The sequence below is a fragment of the Salvelinus sp. IW2-2015 genome, unplaced genomic scaffold (genome assembly GCF_002910315.2).
Source record: "Salvelinus sp. IW2-2015 unplaced genomic scaffold, ASM291031v2 Un_scaffold2290, whole genome shotgun sequence".
Lineage (NCBI taxonomy): Eukaryota > Metazoa > Chordata > Actinopteri > Salmoniformes > Salmonidae > Salvelinus > Salvelinus sp. IW2-2015.
The window spans coordinates 263,566-270,556 of NW_019943616.1; the positions used below are offsets into that span (position 1 = coordinate 263,566).

Here is a 6,991-nt window from a genome sequence, read left to right on the forward strand (position 1 = left end):
TGTAAGCACCCTTTCTCTCTCGCTCTTGCCTCTGTAACCCATTTCTCTCTCCTCTTCCTCTGTAACCCCTTTTCTCTCTCCTCTTCCTCTGTAACCCTTTCTCTCTCCTTTCCTCGTAACCGCTTTCTCTCTCCCTTCTCCGTAACCCTTTCTCTCTCCTCTTCTCCTAAACCCATCTCTCTCTCCTCTTCCTCTAACCCTCTCTCTCTCCTCTTCCTCCCTAACCCATTCTCTCTCCTCTTCTCCCTAACCCATTCTCTCTCCTCTTCCTCCCTAACCCATCTCTCTCTCCTCTTCTCCCTAACCCCATCTTCTCTCTCCTCTTCCTCCCCTTACACCCTCTCTCTCTCCTCTTCCTCCCATAACCCATCTCTCTCTCCTCTTCCTCCCTAACCCATCTCTCTCTCCTCTTCCTCCCTAACCCATCTCTCTCTCTCTCTTCCTCCCTAACCCATCTCTCTCTCACTCTTCCTCCCTAACCCATCTTCTCTCTCTCTTCCTCCCCTAACCCATCTCTCTCTCCTCTTCCTCCCTAACCCATCTCTCTCTCCTCTTCCTCCCTAACCCATTCTCTCTCTCCTCTTCTCCCTAACCCATCCTCTCTCTCTCTTCCTCCCTAAACCATCTCTCTCTCCTCTTCCTCCCTAACCCATCTCTCTCTCCTCTTCCTCCCAACCCAGCTCTCTCTCCTCTTCCTCCCTAACCACTCTCTCTCCTCTTCCTCCCTAACCATCTCTCTCCTCTTCCTCCTAACCCATCTCTCTCTCCTCTTCCTCCCTAACCCATCTCTCTCTCCTCTTCCTCCCTAACCCATCTCTCTCTCCTCTTCCTCCCTACCATCCTCTCTCTCCTCTTCCTCTGTAACCCTCTCTCTGCTCTCTCCTCTCTCACACCGTCTCTCTCTCCTCTCCTCTCTAACCCGTCTCTCTCTCCTCTTCCTTCCTCTCTAACCTCTCTCTCTCCTCTTCCTGTGTAACCCGTCTCTCTCTCCTCTTCCTTGTAACCTCTCTCTCTCCTCTTCCTGTGTAACCCATCTCTCTCTCTTCCTCTGTAACCCGTCTTCTCTCCTCTTCCTCTGTAACCGTCTCTCTCTCCTCTTCCTGTTAACCCGTCTCTCTCCTCTCCTCTTAACCTCTCTCTTCCTCTTCCTCTGTAACCCGTCTCTCTCTCCTCTTCCTGTGTAACCCGTCTCTCTCTCCTCTTCCTCTGTAACCCTCTCTTCGTCTCCTCTGTCTCTGTGTAACCCGTCTCTCTCATCCTCTTCCTGTGTAACACTCTTCTCTCCTCTTCCTGTGTAACCCATCTCTCTCCTCTTCCTCTGTAACCTCTCTCTCCTCTTCCTCTGTAACCCGGTTCTCTCTCCTCTTCTCTGTAACCGTCTCTCTCCCTCTTTCCTCTGTAACGCCGTCTCTCTCCTCTCCTCTGTAACCCGTCTCTCTCTCTTCTCTGTAACCCGTCTCTCTCTCCTCTTCCTGTGTAACCCGTCTCTCTCTTCCTCTTCCTGTGTAAACCCGTCTCTCTCCTCGTCCTCTCTAACTCCCTCTCTCTCCTCTTCCTCTGTTAACCCGTCTCTCTCTCCCTCTCGTCTGTAAACCCGTCTCTCTGCCTCTTCCCGGTAACCCGTCTCTCTCTCCTCTTCCCGTGTAACGCCGATCCTCTCTCTCCTCGCTTCCGCGTGTAACCCGCTCTCTCCTCCTTTCCTGGTGAACCCTTAATCTCTCTCCTCTCTACCAGCTGCTCCCGCTCTTCTCTCTAGCCTCTCTCTCTTCTCCAACCCACTCTCTCTCCTCCTTCCCAGTGTAACCCATTGCTTCTCTCGCTCTTCGGCCTCTAACCCGTCTCTCCTTCCTCTTCTCGTGTAACCCATCTGCTCTCCTCTTCCTCTGTAACCCATCCCTTCTCTACCCTCTCTCTCCCTTCCTCTAGTAACCCGTCTCTCTCGCTTCTTCCTCTGTAACGCCTCCTCTCCTCCTCTTCGCCGCTGTAAACCGTCTCTGCGTCTCCTCTTCCCGCTATGTAACCCTTCTCTCTCCTCTTCCGTTACCCTCGTTAACTCCTCCTCTCTAACCTCTTCCTCTCTTACTTTAACCCAGTCTCTCCTCCTCTTCCTCTGTAATCCCGTCCTCTCTCCTCTTCCTCGTGTAACAGCCTCTCTCTCCCTCTCCTCTGTAACCGTCTCTCTGCTTCCTCTCTGTCCGTCTCTTCCCTTCCCTCCTGGCTCAAGACTCGCCGCTATCTCTGGTACCCTCTCTCTCTTCCTGTGTAACCCGATCTCTCTCCTCTTCCTCGTAACCCGCCTCTCCTTCTTCCTCTTCCGTCTGTAACCCATCTCTCTCTCTCTTCCTCTCTAACCCATCTCTCTCTCCTCCTTCACTGCTGTAACCCGTCTCCTGTCTTCTTCCCGTGTACCTGTCTCTCCCTCTCCTCTAACCCATCTCTCTCCTCGTTCCTCTCCTTAACTCTAGGAGTGCGTCCCTACAAGTGTTCTCTCTGTGACAAGGCCTTCACCCAGCGCTGCTCTCTGGAGTCTCACATGAAGAAGATCCACGGTGTGACCCTGCAGTACGCCTATAAGGAGAGACGCAACAAACTCTACGTCTGTGAGGAGTGTGGCCACACCGCCCCTTCCCAGGATGCACTGCTCAAACACTACCACGCCCTCCACCCCAACTCCGCCTTCCTGAGGGGGAAGGGGCTGAAAGGGGGGAGAGGGGCAGGGGGGGAGGAATCAATGCCTGGGTCGCCGCTTTCGAATGATCAGGATAGTGATGATACTACAGGGTCGGGGGTGCAGTAGAAAGAAGAGGAGGAAGGAGAGAGGAAGGGTAGGAATAGGATAACCGTTGTCTTTGTCAAAACTGTCGTCAGGTGAATCTGAAACGTTAAGGGAACGTCCATTTTACATATGAAACAACGTGTGAGATTAGGATTGAGATTATGCCCAGTTTGAGATTATTCTGGGTTTTTACCTGGAACTCTCCTCCCGATGTAGATTATCTGTACAAAGAAACACAACTCTATATACTCAGTAAAGGGATTAATATATTTAAATATGTACTTTGCTATGAATTTATACTGTGTGTTTTATTACTATTATGCATTTCATTGAGGAAAATAGCCAATGTTTGTTTTGGGTTTACACTGCTTGAAGGTTCCAAATGGTGGGCTATAGGAAACCTTTTGCACAACTACTGTACACTATACTACTATACGATGTTGTATCTAATGCAATACCAAGGTTGGGCCTCCAATTCCTTTTCAATTCCAGTCAATTCAGGAATACACTGAAATTCCAATTCTCTTCAATGCTTTTGAGGAACAATTGGAATTAGTTATACATTCTGAACTGAAATGGAATTGACCCCAAACCCTGTCTTATACAACTGTAACGACTGTTGAAAAGACAGAGATTGTGAAACAAAGCGCCAGTCATGTTTACATTCATATCCAATAGGACTTGGAAGGGATCCAACGTCTACAGAAGAGATTACTACTTGCATACTGGAAAAGCACAGTGAGATTATCTAGCCTGGTCCCAGATCTGTTTGTACTGTATAGCCATCTCCACTCCACTATAGCCTGGTCCCAGATCTGTTTGTACTGTATAGCCATTTCCACTCCACTATAGCCTGGTCCCAGATCTGTTTGTGCTGTACAGCCATCTCCTATGGTGTTTGACAAGACTATATCCATAGAATTGGCAAGACAAATACACAGATCTGGTACCAGGCTAAGAATGTATAGGATTGACATACTGATTCTCAGGTTAGAATACACTCCACTATATAATGCTGTTGGTTTTGATATGTTTTCTATAAGTGGTGTTTGTTGTATAGAAACGTTAATATCCTTTCATATCAATGTGTTTGAACTTGTTCTGGTGTTTTCATTTTTTTTTTTTTTTTCTATAAGTGGCTTTGTGTTTTTTTTGAGTGTGATTCGGCACTCGATTCTTGGCCAGTGTATGTGTGTGTGTGTACTGTATAAGTGCCTGACTACTCATAAAGGAACGACAACCAGAAGGCTATCTATGCATGGGTACAGAATTATATCATACTTTCTATAACTGTACAATATAGTATATACACTGAAATAATAGAAAGAGGTTTTTCTATTTATGAACAGGTGTATGAATGATTACTATATTAATGGGTTTTTTGTTTTCTGCGAATACTGTATTTGTTTTTTTTTACGGGCATTCTAATGTGACTTGTATCAAATTGTATTTGATTATATATATATATATATATATATATCAGAAATAGGAAACTCGGAAATTTCCAACGTAGAAACTCGTAGAAAAATGTGGTCCAATTTTTGGTTCCACGTGGAAAGTATCATAATCAACCAATTGGAAGCTCTACGTAAAAAAAACGTACGCAAATTTGAACTCTGACGTGCTGTTTTTCCGAGTTGTCTTGAACGCGGCATTTCAAAGACTTTCTTCACATGTTGCCAACTTGACTTGTTTTAAGATCTCGTTTTGCAAGATTGTTTTCCTGGTGTGTTTGATGGGTGTGGTAGGTTGTGGATGCTGCTGTATGTTCAGTGACTCTTACTTTGACAATCACGGTGAGGTTGGTTGTTGCTCAATATTAAATCTGTTTCCTGTAAAGTCTTCGGCCTACTGTGTGTGTGTGTGTTTGTGAGGGAGAGGTGATAGACAGAGGGGGGATGAGGGAGAGAGTGAGTGATAAGAGAGAAATATAGAGAGTAGGTGGGTGTAGACGTCTGTGAGGCAGTAGATTCCTGTTGGTCGTTGTTGGGTCTTGTTGGTGGAATCCAACGGAATCTCTTCTTGTGCGTTCTGTTCCGAGGGACGAATCTGAACGTTAACGGCACATGGGAGCCTGCTTTGCATAAGGGAAAACCGTTGCATAACGGTATATTTATCTGGAAATCATTGGGCTACGCATTTGTAGGCTGATAGATAACTAACAATAATACCCATTTTGAAAATCGCATGTTTACTGACGTAATATTTCATTATAATGAATAGAAAGTGAGAAAGTAAACCAACGGTGTTTCAGTTATTGTGAAAATGTATACAAAAGGTTAACAATTGGTTTGCATGTAGGCTTCCTACCTCGAGTTTATTTACATTTTCGTCATTTAACAGAAGCTTTTATCCAGAGCGACTTACAGGAGCAATCATTTTATTTTATTTATTTAACCTTTATTTAACTAGGCAGGTCAGTTAAGAACAAATTCGTATTTACAATGACGGCCTACGCTGGCCAAACCCACTACAAACCCTGGCCAATTGTGCGCCGCCCTATGGGTCTCCCAATCACGGCCGGTTGTGATACAGCCTGGAAATGAACCAGGGTCTGTAGTGACGCCTCTAGCACTGAGATGCAGTGCCTTAGACCGCCGCACCGCTTGGGAGAGTTAAGTTCCTTGCTCAAGGGTTTATGATATAATTATTTTGTGCATGAAGCTACATTGTAGCATGTTGTCTTTACTTGATACAAGATATATTTGTCACTTTTACATTCGCATTCTCGTCGACAGATGGCGCAATCGGATTGTATTCTCCATTCATGTAACGTGTAACATTTCACAAATGCAAGATAAACACTTACTGTACACTGATTAAACCGGTTTTAACAGTTGCAGCCGACAGTAACAACAAACATAATTTGTAGCATCTGTCTTCCGTTTACACCGACTATCAGCACATGTAGTTGACGGTCTTCCGTCTGTTTTCCATAAACAAGCCCTGTAACATGCCTTATGGGAACCATATAAAGGTGTGAGTGTAAATGAACCTTTTGTTTTCATGAAAATMATTTCAAGCTTATATGAAAAGATACGTTCCTTATATTTTCAAACCCGTACCGCAAGCGATGCGTGTTAACGTTTAGTAAGCGTCAGGGCTCCTATAACTACCACCACCAGGAGATACTAGCTCTAATCAATAGGCGTTTTAGGTACTTAGTGTCAATGACCACGTTTACATGTACACCAATATCCCGTTATTATTCGGGATAATTAAGTATTCTGTTTTTGAGTTGACCGCATATAAACATAATATCGCGAAAAAGCTTGTATCCCGGTTATGAGAAACCCGGATAAAATGCCTGGGATATGCAGATTTTAGACACGGTGTACTGTGGCATGTAAACATCTTATCCCGTTTACTGTTGTTTTTCGCGGAGGCTGTTTCGCATATCATGGGTGTTGTGATGTTTTCATCTGATTGACAAACAAATCATTTCAAAAACTGAGCTACCTGCACAGTATAGTCCACCATAATTCCATAATAACTTTCTGCATATAATTTCTGACATTTAGTAGGCCATAGTCTTATAATTTCCGACATGTGTTGGTCAACTATAGTTAGATACATGCAGATTTTCTTCTGTCATAACTTGTTGCCCCAGAACACCAGTAAAGTTGTCTGTTTCATTTAGTGACCCGGGAAGAAAACGCAATAACTCCAAAACAGTGGATAGATTGGTCCTGTCTGCTTGCATAACAGTGTCAAAGATAACAAATTACAGAGATTCGCTTTTTCTCTCAAAAAAATCTCAACTCCTGTTTCCAAGACAAAATTAACTTTTGTTGTAMCATTTTACTGCAATAAATACATAATTTTGCACGAGCTAATTTTATATTATGCTACATGAGAGGTTATAGGACTACAGTCAGAGTGTATATTTCAGTTACTATTCCATTTAACCCATATTAACTTAAAATGGGGAATATTCTGTTTATTCATGGAACAGGGATAGTCATGAGTGGGATATCAAAGGTACACAGTAAACTGCTCATCCTGAATATTACCTTAAACGCGATATGACAACTATCCGGAAAACTGTGCGCATCATCCAACAGCTGTTCCACAAGTTCAGTTGAGTAGGCTATTTGAATCAAACATATTGATAAAATATAATATTGAATTGAACGCTTGTTTATCGGCCGCAGCTGTTTTCTTCACACGTTTTTTTTTTGTTGCACATGCGCAAAAAGTTTAGAAAACGGGAAA

General features: G+C 44.2%; 1 pseudogene; it reads left to right on the forward strand.

The window, feature by feature from the left end:
• The window catches only part of LOC112073548 (putative transcription factor Ovo-like 1), an 18,270-nt pseudogene extending 13,652 nt beyond the window's left edge, over positions 1–4,618 (forward strand).
• Positions 4,619–6,991: the final 2,373 nt, after the last annotated feature.